The sequence below is a fragment of the Odocoileus virginianus genome, chromosome 15 (assembly GCF_023699985.2).
Source record: "Odocoileus virginianus isolate 20LAN1187 ecotype Illinois chromosome 15, Ovbor_1.2, whole genome shotgun sequence".
Classification (NCBI taxonomy): Eukaryota; Metazoa; Chordata; class Mammalia; order Artiodactyla; family Cervidae; genus Odocoileus; species Odocoileus virginianus.
Genome location: NC_069688.1, coordinates 24,085,513 through 24,111,776, shown reverse-complemented (window position 1 = coordinate 24,111,776; position 26,264 = coordinate 24,085,513). Strand labels below are relative to the sequence as shown.

The 26,264-nt window shown below is 38.3% G+C and overlaps 1 protein-coding gene across 15 annotated transcripts in view; it reads left to right on the top strand.

The window, feature by feature from the left end:
* STAU2 (staufen double-stranded RNA binding protein 2) overlaps nt 1-26,264 on the top strand; it is a 293,835-nt gene that overhangs the window by 178,169 nt on the left and 89,402 nt on the right. The gene's annotated exons all lie outside the window — the stretch shown is intronic.

The window sequence follows — 26,264 nt, the reverse complement described above, 5'->3', positions numbered from 1 at the left end:
TCAATATTAAATATATAATTCTCTTATAAGGAAAAAGTAATGGCCCTATGTTATTTTTATTTTTAATAATTACATATGGAAAGAGGGTCAGCAGCACAATATAGATAACACTGGAATCTCACTATGATAAACTCACTAAGATATCTATGACTTAGTTCTATTGAAGAGAGTTTCATGTTACAGAATATAAAATAACAGAGTAAACTTTTACAGCCATCCAATTATTCTCATAACTTTGGGTATTATTAAAATGACATTCCAGTGTTGTTTTTACTTTTAAAAGTTTTAGTTCTGAAATAAAGCTAAAAATCTGAAAAGTGTATTTTCTGAAAAGACAAATGCCTTTGATTGTTTAGACAGCAACTTGAGAATGCATCCTGTTTATAATACATATTTTCAATTAAAATAATCATGAGATTAGACTAAACTAATGATCTGGGTCATAGAATTTCTAGTTTGGAGTCAAAATAAATAGGCATATAGAGCTCACTTTATGACTAACCAGCTGTGCTTTTTTAAATTAACCATTTTCATGCAGAACATTCGTAACACACTTTCATATCCTTTTCTCAGTAAATTTGAGAATTTCTAATAGTCTTGCCTGACTCTTCTTTTCTGAGTAGTATCCTTGCATGTAAAGAATAAAAGAGCATACTAGTGTTATCTTCTCAAATACATGGTTTATTGTCCAGCCCAAACAAGACCTAATAGAAACATTCCTAAGGGCATACCTCTCTAGTTCATGATGTCCCTGACATTATGGATTTCCAGTCATTATTTGATTGGTGAAAAGGCATTGTGGTGTTTCAGAAGGAGCAATAATCGAATTGTAACTAATCTGAGTGTTAGTTACTAACCACAGTATACATAAGCTGCTACAACCACCTGGGTGAATACTATCATCTCTTTCGGACTCTGTTTCCAAGGATGCTAAGTGAGGGAGTTGTGTTAGTTGACTTGCAAGATTCATTCCAGTGCTGCCATTTTACAATGCTCTAAGTAATCTTTGTGCTTTTGGTTGAATGAGCCCAACCAGTCATTAACAGATAATAGCATGCCAATCTGGGAAGCAGCTTAGAGGTGTCTCCAGTGCTTCTTAGGGTTCAGCACTGATGTTAGCTCCAGCTGCAGAAGAGACTACAGCAGGGCTTGGAAGCACAGGGAGGAGGCACATCTGACCTAGATGATGGAATGTTTTGTGTTTTCCTGTATAAAACTGTAGCTGAGCCATATGTTGGGTGCCACAGATGCATGGGATGAATGGTTCCTGCTCTTATGGAGCACACACTCCAGCACCTTTACCCCTCTGAATAATTTGCAAGAAGTCTTATCTGCTGCTTCTCCAGCTCTATATATTCACTCATGCCAAAAAACAAAGGGCAACAGCGGCATGAGATATCCATCCTGCAAAGGTCTCTCCTTAGGCAAAGCAAATAAATAAAAGCATTCTCAGAAACCCACACACTTGAGCAGCTCACTGTTAGCAGAGGTAGCTTGTTGCTATGAAAGAGTATTGGATTGGGAATGGAGACCGGAATCAAACCCAACATTGCTATGAGCTAGCTGTGGGACCTTGGCTCGTCACCTCTGGACTTTGGCTTCTTCAAGAGTCAGATAATGAGGCTGGTTCAGGCTTGTTCCAAGTCCATATATGTGGATATATATACCAAGTGGCAGGGCTACAGTTAGCCCATAAGGCATTTTTACAAATTAGGGGAAAAAAAAGGCACCTCTGACTCAAAGCATCTGATAGAAAATTGTCATAATAGACAAATCCACAGTAACTACAGTGCAAACCCCCTCCCAAACGAGGTGTGTAGTGCACAGCCTGCACAGCTGCACACAGCGGTCTTATTCTGCATTTATCTGGAATGTTAGTTCCTCCGTGGTAAGTAAATAAAGATATTTTTATACTAAAGGAAATATAACTGCATTACAGGTGACAAATTTACACGAAATTTTAAGAAAAAAAAAAAAAGACTTCTAAAAAAAAAAAAAGACTTCTAGGAAATACGTCAAATGGATGGGTGGATAGACAGATGCATAAATGGAGCCATGACTAGAATTACCATGCTGTTTATCAAACACTGTGCTTTGGTGGCCTCAGAGGTGCAAAGTGGGGGTGGGGGTGTGATCAGTGCCCCTGCCTTATGCTTGGCTGATTGGGCTCCTAGAGGAGAGCAGATGGGCAGGAAACCTCTGCTCCACGTCTTCTGGCTTTTCTACACTGTGTCACCATTTCCTCATACCGAGGGTCTGTCTGAGCAAAAGTTACTCCCCTCACCATACCAAAAGTGTAGGCTTCAACTCATCAGGTGAAAAGATGGGCCACTGAATGCTTTTTCACCTATTTGTTCTGTGGTTTTTTTTTTGTTGTTTTTTGTTTTTGGAAATACTAGAAAACAGGAAAGTACTTTAAAGCAAGAAAAATTACTATTGTTTAATAAGTGTTTTCTATTCTTAGTTCATCTGAACCACTGCAATTGAACAAGAGAATAAGTATTTGGGGGAAAAAAAAAGTATATGTAAAATTTAGCAGCAGTCCTTCCTGGGAAACTCAGATTGTTCTTATGTATATAGAAAATGAGGATGAAAAATGGAAGACATCTCTAGCCTTGAACCTTTACGGCTCTCCTCCTTCTCCTTCTGTTTTGGGTATTGGAGCTCCAGGTATTTGTTTTAGGTTGACACTACCAGCAACATCAAGTATCTTAGTACAGACTTGGCTCACTGTGATACCTCATTTTTTAAAATTAAGTTCTATTGTAGTATAGTTGATTTACAATATTGTATTAGTTTCCACTGTGCAACAAAATGAATCAGTTATACATATATCTGCTCTTTCTTAGATTCTATTCCCACATAGATTATTACAGAATACTGAGTAGAGTTTACAGCTTGTCTTCTTAATAAAAAAAAATGTAACTCTAGAAACCTAGTAAAGTGGAAACTGAATGTGTGGTATACCAGTGCATTCCCCTCACTATACCAAGATAACAGGATGGGAAACATTAAGTGAAATTCTCTATCAAGGTCAATATATATATGCAAAATAGTCAGGGAAGAGATTCAGTATCTATATACTGGTGATGCCCAATTGTACAGAGCTCTTAATTCTCCCTTTCCCCCATCCCAAACGTGCTCTTCACTCTTTATCTTTTATCTCCTTTCTCTTCTATCTATCCTGGTAAATGACCATCTACCTTGTTGCTCAGGCCACGCCCCTTGAAGCATCCTTGCTCCCTCTCTTCCCCTACATCCAGTCCTAACTTGTCTTCCTCTAAATTACATCTCGAATCCGAACACTTTTCACCACCTCCAGCGTTACCATTCTAGTTTAAGTCATTAACATTTTTAACCCAGACGACTGCAGTAGTCTCTAAACTGGCTGACCAAAATTATTTTTAAGATATTCAGATCATATTGCTCAGCTGCTCAAAAACTTCCATTGGCTTCTCATCACACCTGTTGTAAACTCAAAACTTTTGTTATGGCCTCCCAAGTTCCTATGAGTTGTGGCCCCACTACCTCTCCAGTTTCAAATCCTGCCACTCTCCTTTTCACTCTGTCCCAGTCTCACTGGCCTTGTGGCCAGTTGCATCATAATAGATGAAAGAAACTTGACTCAAAAGGCTACGTTCCGTAGATGTGATATATGTGATGCTTTGGAAAAGGCAAAAGTATAGAGATAGAAAATACATCGATTGTTGCAGAGGATGGTGAGGGATTGACCATATATCATCATGGGGGAGTTTTAGGGGGTGATTGAGATGTGCTGTATCTTGATTGTAGTGATAGAATCATGACTATGTACATTTGTCAAATTCACAGGACTATACACTCAAAAGGGGTAAATTTTACTATATGCAGATTATACCTCAATAAACCTAACTTTAAAAAACCTCAGACTCATTATTTTATCAGTTACTCATGTGGTATTGATCCCAGGGAAACATGGAAGGATGTCATCCTCTTTACTATGTTCTCTTGAGTGTTGGGTCCACATTGGGAACGTGTTGTGTTTAACTAATAACCTGGGTTAGAGCTCCTCTGAATACCAGTGGCTGATTAAGGCCTCCTAGAATAATTGTTAGTCTCCAAAAACTGGTCTTAGCCTGCCCCTTTCTGACTTTAGGGAAAGGGTCTGTAGGCCAGTGTTTCCCACTTGGGAACTCTGAATTCTCATCCAGGCAGTGGACAGCCTCATTCAGGGCGGTATCTGCCTGGAGGTCCCCACCTGTTTGGGTGAGAATGTTCTACATGTGTTCGCTTTATTCACCATAAGAAATGTGATATTATACATTCACATTAGTTTAGAATGTTTAATTGTCCAGAATATAAATATAGTTTGAATTTATAGATGTTGAGTTTTGTTTTAGAAACATTTGTTAACAACTATCTAGGAATCCCTCACTAGATACCAGAGCATCCAAAGATAACTGCCTTAACAGTCATAATAATAAGCCAGATAACTTATTATAGTCCTTTCTGAGCCAGTCATCTTGCAGAATTTAAAATTTATAGATCATATGGTGATTTTAGGGACCATCATCCTTATTCATAAGTCAAATTAAAAAAAAAAACACTTTAAGATTGAGCTAGTGAGGATTTTGGTCAGTATTTTTCAGAATATCCTATTTGGAAATTAAATTTATATTGTAGAGTGTATATTAGTAAAAGCAAAAATAATACTGCAGAAAGATTTTTAGAATATCCTGTCTTGGTATAACTCAGAAGATACTATGTCCTGTCTCCTGGCCCGATACCTTTCTGCATCTGTATATCATTCCAAAATGTTACTGAGTACCTCTCCCCCTCTGTCTCTAAATTACATCAATCACCTTCTATTGCGGCCTCAAAATCATAAACTTTCTTACTTGTCTGTATGTTTTCTGTTTTATTCATTTTCATTCAGACTCATTATTAATCTCACCAATTTCACAAGTACTGGGTAAGCAAGATTAGTCAAAATACTGTAGCTTAATTTCTGGTTAACAGTGTTACCACTGCCTACCTTAATTTTTTCAGATTAGCTCTGAAACTCACCTGCTTTGTGTAACTAAAAGAATGAGTTAATAAATCAACCACCTAACGAAGCACCAACTACCCAATGAAGTGTAACCTGCCTGCTTGTGTTTGCTGTAAACTGACCTCTAGTCACCATCACTGCTGCTGCTAAGTCACTTCAGTCGTGTCCGACTCTGTGCGACCCCATAGACTGCAGCCCACCAGGCTCCCCCGTCCCTGGGATTCTCCAGGCAAGAACACTGGAGAGGGTTGCCATTTCCTTCTCCAATGCATGAAAGTGAAAAATGAAAGTGAAGTCGCTCAGTCGAGTCCGACTCAGCGACCCCATGGACTGCAGCCTACCAGGCTCCTCCGTCCATGGGATTTTCCAGGCAAGAGCACTGGACTGGGGTGCCATTGCCTTCTCCGAGTCATCATCACTAAGTGAGATTATCTTACAGAGCAAATGACAATGCATATTTAACACATTACTTAGAATCTTAGAAATCAATGATTTTACAAGAGAAAAGGAACACAAGCCAAATTTGTTTTCTTTTTTTAAAAAATTGAGGTGTAGTTTCAAGTGTACAACATAGTGAGTCACAATTTTTAAAGGTTATGCTCCATTTATTGTTTTTATAAAACATTAGCTATATTCACTGTTTTATACTATATATCCTTTTATCTTATTTATTTTATGTATAATAGTACTTCCTCATCCCTTACCCCCAGTTTGCCTCTCCTCCCTTCCTGCTCCCCATGGGTTACTACTAGTTTGAACAATAACCAGATTTATATATAATGTATTTACCGTGTACTAGATACTGTGCTAGACCCGACTTATATTATTTAATTCTTCTGATAACTTGATGAGGTAGGAACTGTACCATTTGCTTACTTGTTTCACTTGCTACATTGCCTTTAAGGGTTTATGTCCAGGTTAGTAAAGTCAAGTGTAGTTCTTAATACGTGTGCTTTGACTAGAATTCAAGGCAGACTTCTCAACAAAAGGGCAACCATTAAACTGAGAATTTACAAATCTTAGGAGTATTTTCTTCTACTTTTGATTAAATCCTGTTCATAGTTCTTTTTCTGATTAATTACAGGTCTCTTTTGAGTAGCTGGGGCTTCCCTGATAGCTCAGTTGGTAAAGAATCCGTGGTTGGGAAGATGCCCTGGAGAAAGGAAAGGCTACGCACTCCAGTATTCTGTCCTGGAGAGTTCCATGGACTGTATAGTGCGTGTGGTCTCAAAGAGTCGGACACAACTGAGAGACTTTCACACTTACACACTCACTTGAGTAATTGTGTCATAATGTCTTACAGTTGTATAGTAATGTAAAATTAAAAGAGAAAAATACATGACACATACTATCTAAGTATATGCTATCCCCCTGATCAACACTGTCATACTGTAGACTGTAGACTATGTACAGAATTTCGTAGTGCTAGAGAGTCCTAAATGATAATACATATACTTCCTTGCCCTTTAGTCTAATGGAGTCTATTAGCTAAGATGCTTTTGGCCACAGCTAACAGAAAAACTGACTCATTTTGGCTTAAATAATAAAAATCTTGTTATCTCACATAACAGGAAGTTCAGAGGAAGGGTGAACTCCAAGGTTGGTTGATAAAGCTGCTCAATGATGTCCACAGGGGTTCGGGTTTTACTTCATTTATAAACTCTGCCATCCTCTGCTTTATCCCCTGTGTCATGGAAAGATGGCCACGGTGGTTTTCTCTGTCACTGGTCATATAACCACATCTTAGGAAAAAGAAAAAATGAGTTCTGATCTTCATCTGTCTCTTTTCTGGGGCAAAGATATCTGTAGCTGGAACTCCTCCTGCCATCTTTTCTTCCCAGCTCAGGCCTGGATTGTGTCAGTGACATGCCCACAACTAAACTAGTCATTGGCAAGAGAAAAGAGATGGTTATTGAGGAATCATCCACAAAGACTATCACATGAGAGATAAAATGCCACATAAATAATTTACAGTTTTCTAGTAGACCCACTTAAAAACTAAAAAGAAACTGATAAGTTTAATCTTCATAATATTTTTTTATTTAACCCAATATATCTAATTATCACTTCAAGTAATCAACTTTTTAAATTATTGAGATATTTCATATTTTTTATACATCCCATTTTGGACTAGCCTCTTTCAAGTGCTCAGTGTGTTAGAAAGGATGAACTCCAAGGGCATTATGACTCGGTCCTGTGTCACCAGTCTCACCCTTGACCATTCTCCATGTGCCTAACTTGTACCCACACTTTATGCCATGGAATGTTTGTTCCCGCTTCTCTTCCTTTCTTGTATCTGTCTTTCTTTGCACTGTTTCCTCTGCTTGGGCCATTTGCTCCTTGCTTATAAGAGAGATTTTGTTATATCCATCAGATTCAGCCAACATGTCACTCCAGTCAATAAGCCTTCCCCAAACCTACTTTTTTTGAAAAGTTTTAATTGGAGGATCTTCACCTCCGTGTTTTATACAGCAGCTTCCCACTAGCTATCTGTTTCACATCTGGTAATGTATATGTTTCAATGCTACTCTCTCAATTTGTCCTACCCTCTCCTTCTGCCACTGTGTACAAAAGTCTGTTCTCTGTGTCTGCATCTCTGTTCCTGCCCTGCAAATAGGTTCCTCAGTACCATTTTTCTAGATTCTGTATATATGTATTAATATAATTTGTTTTTCTCTTTATGATTTACTTCATTCTGTATAACATACTTTAGGTTCATCCACCTCAAATCCTCAAATTCATTGTTTTTTTTATGGCTGAGTAATATTTCATTGTATATATGTACCACAGCTTCTTTATCCATTTATCCGTTGATGGACATATAGGTTGCTTCCATGTCCTGGCTATTGGAAATAGGGCTGCAATGAACATTGGAGGTACATTGTCTTTTTCAGTTATGGTTTGCTCAGGGTATATGCCCAGTAGTGGGATTGCTCAGTCATGTGGTAGTTTATTCCTAGTTTTTAAAGAAATCTCCATACTTTTCTCCATAGTGGTTGTATCCATTCATATTCCTACCAACAGTACAAGAGGGTTCCCTTTTCTCCACATCCTCTTCCAGCATTTATTGTTTATAGATTTTTTTGATGATGGCCTTTCTGACCAGTGTGAGGTGATACATTGATGTGGTTCTGATTTGCATTTCTCTAATGATGAGCAATATTGAATTTTTTTCATGTGTTGGCCATCTGTATAGCTTCTTTGGAGAAACAAAACCTACTTTTTACATCATCCCACTGTTATATTGATGAAATGATTTTCCCATTATTTTTTTCCCTATCAGTCTACCCCATTGAGCACTGAGGTCCAGGGTGGTGTCTTCTTTGCCTGAGCATTCTCTGTGACTTTGCTCTGGCATGATAAAACTGATAGTGTTAGTTGCTAAGTCATGTCCAACTCTTTGTGGCCCCATGGACTGTAGCCCAGCAGGCTCCTCTGCTCATGGGATTCGCCAGGCAAAAATACTGGAGTGGGCAGCCGTTTTCTCCTCCAGGGGATCTTCCTCAGCCAGGGATCAACCCAAATCTCCTATGGCTGCTGCGTTGCAGGCAGATTCTTTACCACTGAGCCACCGGGGAAGCCCACTTAGGAGGCACTCAATATGTATTTATAGCATGGAAATGAATTTCTGAGAAAGTTTAGAATGGCTTGGATTTGGTAGGATGCATTTGATAGAACTGATGAGAGAAATAGAATGTTTGGCTCAGGTTGTTTCCTCTGGTGGTGGCTTTATAGGTACATATTTTATGAAAGCATCTTGAGGCCCTTCAAATGTGACTTCAGAGTGTCTAATCTGAATACATGTAACTGTCTTTGGGAATCCATCATAGATCTCCATTAATTTCTTTACTGATCTATTTGTAAGTTTGAGCACATCCTTCTCAGTGTCTAGATTACTTTTTTCAAGTTCCAACACTGCTTTCTGGTTCTAGCATTTCACAATGTAATATACATATCAGTAGGGCTTCTCAGGTGGCTCAGTGGTCAAGAATCCGCCTGCCACTGTAGAAGACACAGGTCGATTCCTGGGTCAGAAAGATCTCCTGGGGAAGGAAACGGCAACCCACTCCAGTATTCTTGCCTGGAGAATCCTATAGACAGAGGAGCTGGGTGGGCTACAGTCCGTGGGGTCACAAAGAGTTGGATACGACTGAGTACAGGCACCATTTAAGTCAGTATTCACTGAACAGTGTCATGGAGGATTGCATCCCTCTGAATATAAAGAAGCACAGACGTCATAGGTTTGAGCCACAACTTCCCAAGACAAATAGGGCTTTGTATTACTTACTGTAAAGGACACTTAAAGACTGACATTGTGTAATAGCAGGCCTCACTGCATTGTCCTAGACATACCTGCAATAGAGTTGTGGCATTCTTTGTATTACATGGACTCAGTATGAGTTTTGAACTTCACTTTTTCACTTGCTGCACTGTCAAACCACAGTGCTGAGGACCATAGAGGTTTGAAAGAGAAGGTATAAACACTGCCATTGGCAACTTCTAGGAGGTTCTGGAGCTGCCAGAATTCAACACGAAACTTGATTTTTGTTTATTTTTTATGAAATAGGATGCTGAGAGAGATACTAAAAAGACACATCAATCTTAATGTTTGTTTTGGGAAAGTGCTTTCATATTTGTTGTTTCTGTATTTCAAGATATTTCTTTTATCTGAAACTTACCCCATGATTATAGGAATAAAATTTCTTCTGCTGACTTTTCATTTGCAATATAAAATTCCCATTGTACACAAATATATCATAGTTAAGGCATTCAATTACATGTTTTTTCTTTACATTTTATATGTCAGTAATTAGTCCAGTAGTTTGAATAGCGTTTTTGTGTTTTATCCGTTCTTTGTAAATTTTGTTTATTTATTTTTAATTGGAGGGTAATTGTTTTACAATGTTGTGTTGGTTTCTGCTTCAACTCAGTTCAGTCGCTCAGTCATGTCCGACTCTTTGCGACCCCATGAATCGCAGCACACCAGGCCTCCCTGTCCATCATCAACTCCTGGAGTTTACTCAAACTCATGTCCATCGAGTCGGTGATGCCATCCAGCCATCTCATCCTCTGTCATCCCCTTCTCCTCCTGCCCCCAATCCCTCCCAGCATCAGGGTCTTTTCCAATGAGTCAGCTCTTCGCATCAGGTGGCCAGAGTACTGGAGTTTCAGCTTCAGCATCAGTCCTTCCAATGAATACCCCTGACTGATCTCCTTTAGGATGGTTCCTGCTTACATCAGTGTAAATCAGCTACAAGTGTACATATATCCTGTCTGTCTGGAGCCTTTCTCCTGCTTACCCAGTCCCACCCATATAGGTCACCACAAAGCCCCAGTCTGAGCTCCCTGAGTACACAGCAGCTTCCCGCCAGCTCTCTGTTTTACACATGGTGGTGTATATATGTCAGTGCTACTCCGTCAGTTCATCCCACCCGCCCCTTTCCTCGCTGTGTCCACAAGTTCCTTCTGGTTTTGTTTTTTAGCTGTTTTTTAATTGAGATATAATTGAAATATAACATTGTATTAGTTTTAGGTGGATATATGTATATATTGTGAAAAGATTACCACAAGTTTAGTAAACATCCATCACCACACATAGTTACATATTCAGTCATATCTTCAAAAAATATTTCAGGAGGGAAGGTCACCAGGTAAAGCTTCTTATCACTGGGTAGTTATTACTTAATGGACTAGAACGGGAATCAGGAAACTATAGCCCGTGGGCCAAATCCAGCCTACCACCTGAACTGAGAATGACTTTTAGACTTTGAAATTTGGGGGGAAAAAATCAAAAGAAGATTAATATTTCATGAGATGGGGGCTTCCCTGGTGACTCAGATGATAAAGAATCCTCCTACAATGCAGAAGACACAGGTTCAATCCCTGGGTTGGAAAGATCCCCTGGAGAAATAAATGGTTACCAACTCCAGTATTCTTGCCTGGAGAATTCCATGGACAGAGGAACTTGGCGGGCTACTGTCCATGGGATCACAAAGAGACACGACTGAGTGACTAACACATTTGTACACACATTTCATGAGATAGGAAAACTATATGTAATTCTAATGTTAATAAGTTTTATTGGAATACAGTCATGCCCACCTGTTCAGGTATTGTCTATGACCACTTTCACTACAACAGCAGAAACAAGTAATTACAACAGAGACCTTTTGCCTACAACACCTGAAATATTTACTGTCTTCCCCTTTATAGAAAGTTTGTTGATCTAATCCCCGAACTAGAAGGAAGAAACATCAGGCATGCACTTTTAAAATTTTGTGTCAAATGTTACTCTAAACATGGTCATTCAGAATTCATTTTCTTTCAGAAAGGTGTCATTTTACTGAAAATGTTGCCTATATTATAATACAGTTAGATTTGGTTGTGAATTTTGGATTTATTTACAATAGAAAGCAGTGTAATTCACTAAGGGAAAAATAATTATCTTTATTCATCAGTATTCATTGAAGCATTGAAAGAAAGTTTACTGATAGCAAAAGGTTACTTTTGTGTCATTTTTTAAATCCCATTTAGAAATGCTTCTTAACTGAGTTTTGTGTGTGGGTTTTAAGTAATAGAGAATATTCTGTTGTTTCCATAATGAACTTTCGTCTCTTCGATTCATCTATATAACCAGTTTCCAGAACCAATAGTCAGTTACAGGGGAAGGTAGTGGGAAGATTGAACATTATACATTTTATAGTACGTGAAAGTGAAAGTCGCTCAGTCGTGTCTGACTCTTTGCAACCCCATGGTCTGTATAGTCCATGGAATTCTCCAGGTCAGAATTCTGAAGTGGGTAGCCTTTCCCTTCTCCAGGGGATCTTCCCAACCCAGGGATCAAACCCAGGTCTCCCACATTGCAGGCAGATTCTTTAACAGCTGAGCCACAAGGGAAGCCCATACATTTTATAACTGACTCATAGTTTTATTTATGCTTAGTGCATCATGACCACGTTTCTAAGAGGTTATATATCCTCATATTGGATACACAAGTGACTTACTAACTTAACCCATAAAATAATTTTGGACTATAGTCAAAACCCAAGAATTTACCTTATTGTTTTCCTTCTCCTTTTTTTTATCTCGAAATGATGCAAGTGTGCTAAGTTGCTTCAGTTGTATCTGACTCTTTGCGACCACATGGACTTTAGCCCACCAGGGTACTCTGTCCATGGAATTCTCCAAGCAAAAATACTGGAGTGGGTTGCCATGCCCCCCCTCCTCCAAGAGATCTTCGTGACCCAGGGATCAAACCCGCATCTCTTAAGTCTGCCGCACTGACAGGCAGGTTCTTTACCATTAGCACCACCTGGGAAGCCCCCTGTAGGGATGAATAACAACTATTTTCATTAACAGAGAATGTGAAATTTTAAGTTTTACAAAACTTGGTAAACTTGGTAACTTTTACAAAACTTGGTGCAACTTTTTTCCAGTTGCACCAAGGAAAAAAAGATTTTCAATGTGGTTATTTGCTCACCCTACCTGTAGCTCAGTGTTTCACTACAGATTTATCTCTTTGAAGATAATTTCATGTTTATAATCTCATAGGAGACAAATAGAGTCCAAAAGTGTTTCCTAAAAATTTTTCCTAATAAGTTTTGTTCTGTTTTGGACCTGTATACATATTCCATTTCAGTAGTTCCTTAATTTTCAGTTCAGTATTCTAGTTTTAAATTATTTTAGTAGGAATTTAATATTCCAACTCTTCCTTGGGCTAGATGTTTGATGTTGATTTGAAGATCGTTGGGGAAATATCCTAAAAACCGTTCTGTTAACAGTTCATACTGGTGAATTATAACCAGATACATTATTGAGTCAGTAAATACCACATGTGTATAATTGGCTAAATGGATATGAAAGTTATAATGGAGAACTGTTGCCTATATAGACCTTTTTAAAGTGACGATCAATAGAATATAGTTCCCTCGGTCACAAATTTGAGAGCATTATTGCCCACCAGAGGTCACTTTTATAACCTAAAGAGTATTACGTTCCTCGTAAACTCAAATTATGGTGTTGTGTATGATTTATTACACTATTTAAAACTGGAAAACAGTCACCTTCTCTCTCTTAGCAATGTACCTTCAATTAAGTCATGCCTCTCCCCATTTCCAAAACTCGTTTTTAAACAGGCAAGTCACTGGTTATTTTTCCTAATTCTCAATTTTATTCTGTCATCACTAATGGTTATTTGACCTGTTCTCTTTATTTCTAAGTTGATAGCTAATGTCTCTCCACATATTTTTAAAATACTCTTTGGTTCATTGGTTTTTTGTTTTTTTTTTCTGCATCTTCTGATGGAGGAATGTAAAGACATTTTTTAACCCCCCAAATATTTAATGGGTGTGAAATTAAACAATAAAGGCTGACATAGTTATTTTAAAATGTCTCTGTTGCCCTTCATAGCCTGTACAGTAATGTGCTACTAGCAAACCTGGTACCTTTGGTAAGAAGCATCATCACTCTACCAAGACCCACACCCATAATATTTCTCACTCTAACAGACTGACCTGCTGATAGGCTTTGTAGCTGGTTCACCTAACCTCATATGCAGATAGCACCTGCTTTTACATAGCTTCTTGTCGTAGTAGGAAGCCATTCCCTCCTCCAGGGGATCTTCCCGGCCCAGGGATCGAACCTGGGTCTCCTGCATTGCAAGAAGTTTCTTCACAGTCTGATCCACCAGGGAGGGATGAAACCCTCACAGGAAGCATGTAGTAAGGAAATCTCCAGCTCAGGGACAGTTGTCTGGCTGCCAGTCTCCTTGTCGCTTATACATTTCTGCTTCCTAGACAACTGTCCATTGTGATCTTTACATAGTGCGTCCTCACTCTCTGCCTGGCTGAGCCTGCCTTGCCTTGGCCTGCCGTGCTTGTCTACGCCTGCTGGTCCTTTGGTGCTCTGATCTTGTACCTCCTAACTGACACTTGACGTTGGCTTCTGACCCTTTCCTATTCTTGTCTGCATTCTGCATTTCAGAGACTTGCTATTCTCATATTGCTGTCCAAATCCAAAACTGTTCGTGATCAATAGAAGTCCATCTTATGGATAATATAGTCTATAGTCATTGTAACATCCAGATTACCAATTTACTTACTGGCAGAACTGGTATTCATTCTGTACCTCCTGATATAGTTGTACCAAGTGGTAAAGTATCTAAATACTTTCATGCCATTTGGCCGATAGTTTCTGCCCCATGTTTCACCCTTATCATCATAGCCTCATGTCTGGGACCTCTGGGGTCTCCCCACAATCTAATGGAGCATTTTTGGGGCCAGCAAGAGTTTTCAGGCCTCTTTTTTGTTGTTTGATTCTTTTGGTTGGTGTCTGTACCACACTAATTATTAAATATTTTTAATATCATCTCTGCCTTCAGAGATATTTGCAAGAGTTAAGTTCTTCAAGGGAGAAGGAAGGTGTGGGAGATACCCTAAAGTGATCATTTTTCTTGGAAGATTTTTGAAAATGTCCATGGGAAATCAGGAAGCATTTTAGTATAACATTCAGCCGTCATGTACGGAGCACCAGCTGTGTTCCCACCACTGTTGTTCAGTCACAACAACGAAAGTGTCCCAACTCTTTTGCAACAAAGTAGGAAATTCTTCTTTAGCATCCGGTACTCTACCACTGTACTAGATGCTAAAGAAGTATTTCATATTTTGTAAATAAGGAAAGTCCTCAAATTGAGTGCAGTTAAAAGTTAGAGACAGGGTATATGAGAGCCCTCTGTGCTCCTTGTTCCATTTTACTGTGAATTTAAAACTCCTCTAAAAAATAAAGTATTTAAAAGGTAAAAGGTTGGAAAAACAACAACACATATGCAGAAACAGTTGAGGATTGATTGCAAGGCGACATGATTTAGTGTCAGAAATGTTTTAAAAATCCATATATATGTATATGAATTTTGAAGTTTGTAGCCTATGGAAATGATCAAGAGCAGAAGAATTTACTTGATTAAGCTTCTTTTAAGAGTTGATGGACTATGAAGTGAAAGACAAATTATAAGGGCTTTCCATATAGGGAAAACAACATGAAGGAAAACAGAGGCATGGAAGTTGGCGAGGAATATATGGGGGAAGAAAAACTCAACTTGGTGCAAGCTCCAGGAATAAATGCTCCATAAGATCAAGACAGTTGCGCAAGTTCCTGACAGCTAGATTGAGCAGTATGAATTATATGTTCTTTACATCAAAGAAGAATACTTCAGTCAGAAGCAAGGGAAATTATTATACTGGTGTCTGTAAGATTATTCTATTAGCCAGATGCAGAATTGACTGTGATGAACACTTCTGTCGTAATTCAAGAATGAATGGGTGCTAACTACCTTGATGGGTGTGACTAAATACAGCATTGTAGAGAAAGAATCAGCAGACCTTGGTGACCAGCTGAGTATAGTGGAAAGAAACAGCAATTAAAAATAACATTTAAGGCAGTCTACCAATATGGCATAGTGAGAGCTGAGCAAATCTTCCAAAAAAACGATAAACCTGGACTGAATTGTCAAAAACATCAACTTTAGGACTTGGAAATGGGTCAGAGGCATTCACCAAATTGAGAAATATTTATTGATGGAAAAACTATTGAACTTCAGATGAGAAAGAATTCTTTGGTGTTCTTGCCTGGAGCTGATCTCTTTCTCCACCTCTAGGCTCAGCCCACACATTAGTTTTGCAAAGGCAAAGCAACCATGGAAATCAGCAGTTTCACTGGAGCAGTGGCCTTACTTGATTTAAGTGGAATGTGAAAAACCCATGCCAGTGGCATTGTGAATAACAGTAAACATCTTAGTAGCAAACCAACAGGAAAGGCTAGCTAGCAGCTCAGTGAAACTGAGCTTACAGTATTTGACCAATAGCCTAGCCAGAAATTTGTTAGGGAGACTTAGAAAATGATACAGTAATAAGGGGCTTCAGTAAACTCAACACAGCTGTCCAAAAGGCTTCATACACATGCAGGAGAGACCAGAGAGGGCTCATGCTATCTACACATCCCTAGCTGAGTGTACACCCCTGATTTATCTACATATCCCTGCACAGCAAATGTAAGAGGGCCTGGCAGCAAGTAGAGCCAAAGTAGACCTGAGAACAACCTGATCTTTGAATGTAATCCCCAAGCCAAACACAGATTCATTGTCAGAGAGTAGAAGCTTTGTTGGCTTAGGGTGTTTAAGTACAACCACAGGTTTAATCTAGACAAATGAATAAACAAGAAAACCACAGCAATAGCAGCAGTCCTGGAGAGAAACATTAAAACCCAGAGTAACTAAAATGTATTATCTAAATTTCTAGTTTTCAATAAAAAATTACAAGATATACAAAGAAAGGAAAGGGAAGCCAGTCTTCCTTGGGAAAAACCTGTGGTCCCAGATGTTGGACTCAGCAGACAAAGACTTCAGAGCTGCAGTAATAAATATGTTCAAGGAGGTGAAGGAAACCATGCTGAAAGAATTAAAGGAAAACATAGTGATAATGACTCAACAAATAGAGATTCTCAATAAAGAGATTTAAAAAAAAAATTTGTAAGGCCAAATAGAAATTCTAGAGGTAAAAAGTAATTGCTGAATGAAAAATTTAGTAAAGGGATTGGATTCAATAATAGATTTGAGATGGCAGAAAAAAGAATACATAGGCTTCAAGATCATTCAAAAGAAATAATCTAGTCTGAATAACAGAAAAAGGAATAAAAAAATTCAACAGAGTCTCATAAATTGTTTGACAACCTCAACCAAGATATAAAAGGATTAAACACAATTATCACGGTTGGTTTAACATCTGAAAATCAGTTACTGTTTACATCATATCAATAAAGGAGAAAAACCACATGATAATCTCTGTAGGAAAAAAACATTTGACAAAATCCAACACCCATTTCTTTCCTTTTATTTAAAGAGTAAGACTCAAAGGTGTGAGTCATTTTTATTCAGCTTAACCAACACCCATTTCTGATTAAAAACTCTGAACAATCTAGGAACAGGAGGGAACTTCCTTAACTTGATAAAGGTCATCTACCAAAAAAAAACTATAGCTAATGTCATCTTAATGGTGAAAGATTAAATATTTTACCTCTAAGTTTGGGAACAAAGCCTGCTTTCATCACTTCTACTCAACATTATTCTAGAGATTGTATCCAGTTCAATATGGAGAGAAGGAAAAAGAAAGAGAAAAAAAAGACATGTGGTTTGGAAAGGAAGAAACAAAACTGCCTTTATTTGCAGATGATATATATGGTCCTATGTGTAGAAAACCCTAGGGAAAATACAACCAACCAACCAAATGAAAGCCCTATTAGGTCTTAAAGCAAGTTCAGTAAAGGTACAGGATATAAATCAATATACAAAAGTCAAGTATATTCCTATATATGAGAAGCAATCCAAAAATAAAATTTCCAGTCATTCACAATAGCATCAAAAAGAAAATACTTAGAAATCAATTTAACCAAAGTGATGTTGACTTCACACCATAAAACGTTGCTGAGAGAAATTAAGGATCTGAGGTGGCTCAGTGATAAAGAATCTTCGTGTCAAGCAGGAGATGCAGGTTTGTTCTCTGGGTTGGGACAATCCCCTGGAGAAGGAATTGGCAACCCACTCCAGTATTCTTGGCTAGGAAATCCCATTGACGGAGGAACCTAGTGAGCTACAGTCCATGGGGTCACAAAGGGTTGAACACGACTTAGCAACTGAACAGCAGCAGCAAAAATATTTGAGAGACATTCAGTGTTCATGATTATAAGACATTATTGTTAAGTTGGAAATTCCCCAGATTGACCTATAGATGCGATGCAATTGCTAACAAAATTCCACTAGGCTTTTTTTTTTTTTATATATAATTTGATCGGCTGATCCTAAAATTTATATGGAAATGCAAAGAATTCAGAGTAGCCTACCAGGCTCCTCAGTCCATGCAATTTTCCAGGCAAGAATACTGGAGTGGGTTGCCATTTCCTTCTCCAGGGGATCTTCCCAACCCAGGGATTGAACCCGGGTCTCCTGCACTGCAGGCAGACGCTTTAACCTCTGAACCACCAGGGAAACCTAGAGAGTAGCTAAAACATTTTTGAAAAGGAAGGAAAAAAACTGGAAGGCTTACACTACTCAGATTCACATTTAACTGTAAAGCTACATTATTCAAGTTAGTGGTTTAAGGATAGGCATATAGATGAATGGAACAGAATCAAATGGATTAGTCCAGAAATGAGACTTTATAATTTATGTTCATTCAATTTCCACAAAAATGCCACAGAAATTAAATGGAGGAAGAAGTCTGTTCAACAAATGGTACTAGGAAAGTTAAATTTAGACTCTTATCTCAGCCATATATAAAAATTAACTTAACTTGGAGAATAGACCTAAAGCCTAAAACTGTAAAACTTTGGAAAGAATCGTTGGAGAAACTTGCTTGAGCTTGGGTTAGGCCAAGACTTCTTAGGTTCATCATCAAAAGCACAATCCAGTATTTGCCTGGTGGTCCAGTGGTTAAGAATCTGCCTGCCAATGCAGGGGACATGGGTTTGATTCCTGGTCTGGGAAGATTCCACATGACATGAAGCAACTAAGTTTGTGGGCCACAACTACTGAGCCCATGAGCCACAACTACTGAAGCCCATGCACCCTAGAGCCCATGCTATGAAACGAGAAGCCCACACACTGCATCTATATAATAGAGTGTAATCCCTGCTTACCGCAGCTAATGAAAGGCATCATACAGCAATGAAGACCTAGCACAGCCACAAAAAAAGCACAGTCCATAATAGGAGAAATTGGTACATTGGACTTTATCAAAACTTAAAACTTTTGTGCTTCAAAAGACACCATTAAGAAAATGAAAACACAAGCCACCAACTTGTGAAGGAAATATTAGCAAATCATGTGGAAATATGACTTGTATCTCAGATATACAAAGAGCTCTTATAATGTAATAATAAGAAAGCAACTCAATTAAAATTATTAAATGATATGTATAGACAGTTCATCAAAGAAAATACACAACTGACTAATAAATACCTGAGAAGATAATGCAGTGTCGTTAGCCATCAGGGGAATGTAAGACCACAGTAAGATACCACTTCATATTCACTAAGATGATTTTGCTAAAAAAGGCAGGCAATAACAAATATTGGCAAGGATAGGGAAAAACCAAAACCTTCACAGTTTGCTGGTGGGAATAGAAAATTGAACAGCCACTTTAGAAGACAATCTGGCAATTTTTTTAAAAGTTAAACAAATTTACAACATGATCCAGCAATTCCACTCCTACATCTGCCCCCGCCAACATACATTTTCACAAAGATGTGTATATGAATATTCACAGCATCAGTGAGTATTCAAAATAGCCAAAAAACTGGAAACAATCTGAATGCCCACAAACTGACTGAAAGAATAAGCAAAATGTGATACAGCCATGTGGGCTTCCCAGATGGCTTAATGGTAAAGAACCCACCTGCCAATGCTGGAGACGCAGGAGACATGGTTTCCATCCCTAGTTGGGAAGATCCCCTGGAATAGAAAATGGCAACCCACTCCAGTATTCTTGCCTGTAAAATCCCATGTAGTATGTTTTTGAGGTTTGTCTTTGTTACAATGTGTATCAGTTCATTCTTTATTGCTAAATAGTATTCCATTGTATGGCTATATCCTGTGTGTTAGACTCAGTCATGTCTGATTCTTTCTGATGTCATGGGTCAAGAATCAGACATGATCCACATTGTAACAAAGACAAACCTCAAAAACATGCTACATGGAGAATTTCCTGGTGGTCCAGTGGCTAGGACTAGATTGTGGTGATGTTTCTATAACTTTCTAAATTTATTGAAACTACTCACATGAGATGAACTTTGTGGTAAATATTATATATAATTATAGATGTAATTATATCTTATATAATTATATCTTAATTTGTGTTATTTTTTAGTTGCTAAGTCATGTCTGACTGTTTTGCGACCCCATGGACAGTAGCCCCCCAGGCTCCTGTGTCCGTGGGATTTCCCAGACAAGAATACTGGAGTGGGTTGCCGTTTCCTTCTCTAGGGGATCTTCCCAACCCAGAAATTGAACCCATATCTCCTGCATTGACAGATGGGATCTTTACCACCATGCCACCTGGAAGCCCCATCTTAATAAATGAGTTAAAAAACAAACAAACTTCGAAGCCTCAGGGACCCAGAGGATTAAAGGGCCATTCATGGTCATGGCAGTTTTGGTAAGCAATCGTTTATTTGGGGCAGGAACTTTTGAAGCTCACCAGCCGACTCCCTGGCAGTTGGGCTTGGGGTAGCGGTGGAGGTTACCTTATCACCACATTCTTCCTGTTCTGAGACTCCACCCTAATCTGCTGGTCCTCACCCTCTTAGTCCTTGCATGTACCTAAGCCTGAAGGCTTGAGCTGTGATAGTTTTCCAAACTCTCTGTCCTTTTATTTCCAGTTTTCTTTGTTTTAAATTTCCTATATTCCTGACCTCAATTCCTGTTCATTTTTATTGCTCCACCAAACTCATGTTCATCATGTTTCCTCCCACCCTGCCCAGTAAACTGATCCTGACTGTTCCTTTTGGCTAACATTTTTCATTAATTTTCACACACTTGAAAAAAGATTTTTTTCTGCCATTTTTACCCCTGGTTCTGCCGTCTAGCTCTGATTACGCCTGCCCACACCGGCTCTAAAAGAAAGCCCATTCTTTGATTCTTCTGAAGGATGATGACAGGTTTTTTGACATATTCAGTGTCATTTCCAGGGATGATATTCAGTAGATAACTAAAGATTTGAGATTAGAACCACAATGAGAAATGAGGGGTGAAGACATAGATTTGGTCCCCACCGAAGTAGGTAAAACAGGAATGAGGGGCTGCCCTGGTAAAGAATCCCCCTGCCAATGCAGCAGACATGGGTTTGATCCCTGATCCGGGAAGATCCCACGTGTTGTGGAGCAGCCAAGCCCGTGTACTCCCACTGTTGAGCCTGTGCTCTGGAGCCCAGGAGTCGCACTGCTGAGCCGAGTGGGCACAGCTACTGAAGCCTGAGTGCCCTACAGTCCGCTCTGCAACCGGAGAAGCCCACGCACCACAGCTAGAGAGTAGCCTGTGCGACAGTGAACCCCCAGCACAGCCAAAAATAAGTACAGTTATGTTTTTAATTGCTTTAAAAAATGGGAAAGTGAGGGAAACATGAAAAAAAAATGTTTAAAAAATAAAAACAAACAGGTATGAACCAAAATAGAGACTTTGTGAAGCTTTGTGAAGTCCTACGAGGTAAAAGGATGGAGAATGATTGGAAACCAGGAAGAAGTCAGTGTTTTTAAGAGTTACAATAATACATGTATATAAGGAGGCTTTATTTTACCTTGCCTCCTCTAGGTGATCATTGTGGTAAAAACTGACTGCTCAAAAGAAAATCAGTACATATGGAACAGACAATTTGGAGAAATTATTGATGGTTATTCCCAAACTTTCTGGGTTTCCCCAAGTAGCACTAGTGGTAAAGAACCTGCCTACCAATGCAGAAGACAAAAGAGATGTGAGTTCAATCTCTGCGTTGGGAAGATCCCCAGGAGGAGAGCATGGTAACCCACTCTTGCCTGGAGGATCCCATTGACTGAGGAGCCTGGAGGGCTACAGTCCATGGGGTCGCAGAGTCGGACATGACTGGGGTAACTTAGCACGCACCAAACTTTCTAAAATCCCCAATATGAAAGAGAAGTGTGTTTAATCATATTGAAGTATGTTTGATCATATTCTACGAAGAAGCTCCCCTTTGCTTTTAGATCTTAAAGGAAGGAGACAGTCCTCCTGCAAAACACAGATGTAACTAGGAAACTGCCTCCCCCACTAGGTGGCAAAAGTAAGCTGCTGGAGAGAGAGAAAACAGCAGGGCTTCTACTCACAGCTTTGCCATTTCTTCCTAAGTGATGTGTCCTTAAAACCGTCATTTTGAAAAAATCAAACACTCTATATATTTTAAATACATAGTCTATGTAATCCTGAAGTTTCCTGTGAAGTGGAGGGTGAAGATATACCTTGTGTTGATTTTTGGTAGGAAACAGCTATGAATGTTTGGTGATGCACACAAAATACTAAAATATTTATATAAAATACAAAGATAAAATGACTGTGGTCATTCACAATTTTGTCCCTAGGTTTCGTGGGAAATGCTATCTTTAATTTTTTTTTATTTTGTATTGGGATATAGCTGATTAACAAACAATATTGTGATAGTTTCAGGTGAATAGCAAAGGGACTCAGCCATTCATATACATAGATCCATTCTCCCCCAGACTCCCTTCCCATCCAGGCTGCCACATAACTCTGAGCACAGTTTCCTGCACTCTACAGTAGGTCTTTGGAAAATACTATTAAAGAACCCTGAGCTAAACGACCAATTCTATTTTAAGTAAGCTACTATATCTAGGGGTAGCTTGTAGGAAGCTCTCAGAAGTCCTTTTTCGACCAATGTCTATCACTGTAGGTTGCATTTCTCTCTTGCATGAATACAAAAGTTTCTGGAGGTTTCATTAATTTCATAGGACTTAGAATATGCTTCAGAATAGCCTGAGACAAAACAGCAGTTTAAACTGTGCTATTAAAAAGATTTTCTTTGTTAGAGTCAGCAAGTAATGATCCACTTTTATTTTCAACATTGACACTGCTAGTGATTTCCCTTCTCTTAGGTATTGTGTTTTTTTCTTTTGCTATATGTTTTTACTTTGTCCTTCTTGTATCCAGATGTCTTTAAAAAGGCAACAGACCATTGCTTTTATTCTAACAGAAATGGGCTCCCCCACACTAAATTTTGTAAGCTCAGGCCAGAATCACAAAGAGCAATGGAGTTCCCCTGGAGCTGTAGTTCCACAGAAGCAGAAATAGTATAAAATTGGGGGAACATTTCTCAAATTGCACCCAAGAAACCAGTTTTTAGTTTCTTCCTCTAAAGTACATGCTCAGATATTAGCATTGCATCACTAGTCACAGTGTTCTTATTTAATATTCTGATTTAGAAAAGAAGCCAGTCATCTATTCATCCATTCAACAAATATTTGTTCAATATTTCTATGTGCCAAAAAAAAAAAAAAAAAGCACTGTTGCGTTTTAAACCAGAGGCAAGGAGCTTGGATGTTTTGTTGTTGTTTTAGATGAGTAACTTTCAAATTGTGATTCACTGTTTCAACCAGTTCTGTGAAAGGAAACCCGATTTTATTAATTCTTTCATTACAAGCGTCTCAATTTATGCAGATGACAGAACTCTGAACAGGGAATCATGTATCATCCCAGGAAATGAGCCTTGCTATTACTTTAAGCCTCATTGATTTAGAGGTTTTAAAATTTGACCACTTCAATAGCGTAGGAAAGAATGTATTCAGCAAAACTTCATTATCAAGCACTTCAGTGTACTATGTATTCATTCCTGTTTTACATCAAATGGTGTGTCCCATGCACGCTTTGATATGCAGTATATCTTTTTCATAGTTAAGAGGAAACCTATCATTCAGAGCCCCTTGCTTAGTCCCTGGTTGTCAGTATTGTTATGGGCTTCTACTGTCTCATTTTATGAATGAGGCTGATCTCTAGTCTCACCTCCAATTGAATTTATAATTGAGAGATTCATCATTTCTATTGTTTGCTTTTGAAAGGAGATTATAGGCAGTGATGGTTTTTGCCGCTGGTTTCTACAGTGACTGCTCATGTAAGAATAAATCCAGAATAAAAGATTATGATTACATAAAAGTTAATTCACTCCATAAACCTTTACTGAATGTCTGACGCATCCAAGCAGTGTGGTGATATGTGTCTCAAGGTGTGTAGGATAAATGGATGCTGCCCCTCAAGACTGATTACTGTGATGACAAGAAGATCTATAATGCAAATTAAAGACAATGGACCTATGAGAAACATCAGCAAAATGTTTAAGAAATCTGGGAGGCCCTTAAGGATGATTTTGACGAAGACAATTTTATGCAGGAGGTGGCCTTCTCTAGAAAAGGAGGATAAATTAGGTTTCCCAATAAACAATAGAGAAAAAAGGCATTTAATAAAAGGTATTTGGTGTGGCAGCTGGGCTAGCAGGAGCCCAGTCTCTGGCAGGGAGGGGGGAGGCTCATTTAGGGGGCAGAACAGTTTGGTTGAAGTGTAATGTTGGTCTTCGGATCTTAGTGAGGACAGGGGCTAGAGATACAGAAATCAGACTGTTAAGTGTCTTGGACGGCAGGACAAAGAATTTGGATCTCATCCAGCAGGTCATGAGAAGTCAGGAAAATTTGCAAACATGCAAAGCAATCATGGCTAATATACTGGCATAGGACATACCCAACCATTAATATTAAGCCACAAATAATTTAGCAAATTCAAGAAATATCTTTTTTTTGTTCTAAAATTCTTTGGAATAAATAATATAATGCTTCCCTTGATAATATAATTTATTATTATATGGTTCAAATGATTTAGGTTTTTTCTATCATTGAGAGCATAAGTCCTAAAATATCTAGTATGTGGTGGAGGAAAATCCTAGCATAACAGTAGGATGTTACTTCTGTTGGTAACACAATAGGTGTTACTTCTGTCCCTCTATCATTAGCCATAAAAATATCAAAGAATTAGATCCTGGGTCTTTTGAATACCGTTGAAAGGAGCCTGAAGAATCATCTCCTGTGGGCCACTTCTGAACACCCTCTTTCAGTGACTGTAGAAATGGAAACTCCTTCTTTCTTGTTCCTTTGTGGAATAAGAGGTACTTTCCCAGGATTAGCTGGAGAAGAAACAACAGATAAATGAACATGTCTTAATTTACATTTATATTTTGCTTGACATTTGTAGGCCAAAAGACAAATTGCAAATGGCCTTTGTCAACGAACAATAATCTTATTAAACATGCTTGGGAAATACTTGTTGAATTTTGTACTGCTTTTTTTTCCTTCCTATTAAGGCTGTTATGGATTCCATGATAGGTAAGAGAGAAAAAAGGCAGAAGTCTAAGGTTTCTTCCTCTGGAAAACTATGTTGAACAGTATAATACAATATGATCAGGAAACTGACCTAAGTCTTTACCTTCAGAAGTTTAGAATCTGGGAAATGTTTTACCTATTCTTGCTGGGGAAGATTTATAGAAAAGTGAAGTGTACGACTATACTTTTTTCTTAGATAATGTATCTGGAGTGTATGTATATAGAGTGTATAACATAATAGCAACAGATGTAGTAGATATTTAAAATTTGAAGACATGAAATATAAATGCATTGAATATAAATACACAGTTCTAAAATAGGTCATACTTTGCCATTAATATCTATTTTCTTTGAATAGAGATATATTTCCATTTAAGAACCTAAGATACATTTTTAAGACCTAAAGTACTTAGTCCTCTTTTTCTTATTAAATAGCATTTTTAATGAGACTTCAGCACTTCTATTTAGTAAATATCCAACTGGGAAGGTTTCTGCAATTTTTTTTAGTAGGGAATTTTGCACAATAGAAGTGTTTTCTTTTTAGCAAATTAGTTACTTTGAAGTATCTGGCAGATTACATCAGTCTCTTATTTGAATTGGTACTACAAGAAGACATCTATTGTACATTATTAGTGATGCATTAAATTGGTTATTTATGTTTTAAAATCTAAGCATGGTAGAATCTTTTGTGTTTGCCTTCGAAGATTGCTGTTATAATAAAACATTTTGAAAAGAGTAAAGTTGTCCTTTTGGTTTAGTTAATGCATCACTGGAGAATCTAAAGATTTTAGCCTCTAACCACCCATCTCATAGTTTCACAGAATGTGAGAAAAATGTTCAAATTCATTTATATTTTAAGGAAAAAAATGTTGCATATTATTTGTCTAATAACTTTACATTCACAGTTGTGAAAATAATAAAGAAGTCTTATTGATCATTAGTCTCAAGTGTAGTCTTCTAAACATTTGAACATGGTAAGATCAAAGAATACGGGGCTGTTTTATCATGCTTTTATATGTAATAGTGATCTCTTCATATAGACACTAAGATCACATAGTTATTTTTTAACTGGAATTATAACTAAACTGTGTGTTCTTGCTGAGTCGCTAAGTTGTGTCTGACTTTTACGGCTACATGGACTGTAGCCTGCCAGACTGCTCTGTCCGTGGGATTCTCCAGGCAAGAATACCAGAGTGAGTGGCCATTCCCTTCTCCAGGGGATCTTCCCAACCCTGGGATCCAACCCCTGTCTCATACATTGGCAGGCAGATTCTTTACCACTGAACCACCAGAGAAGCCCCAAACC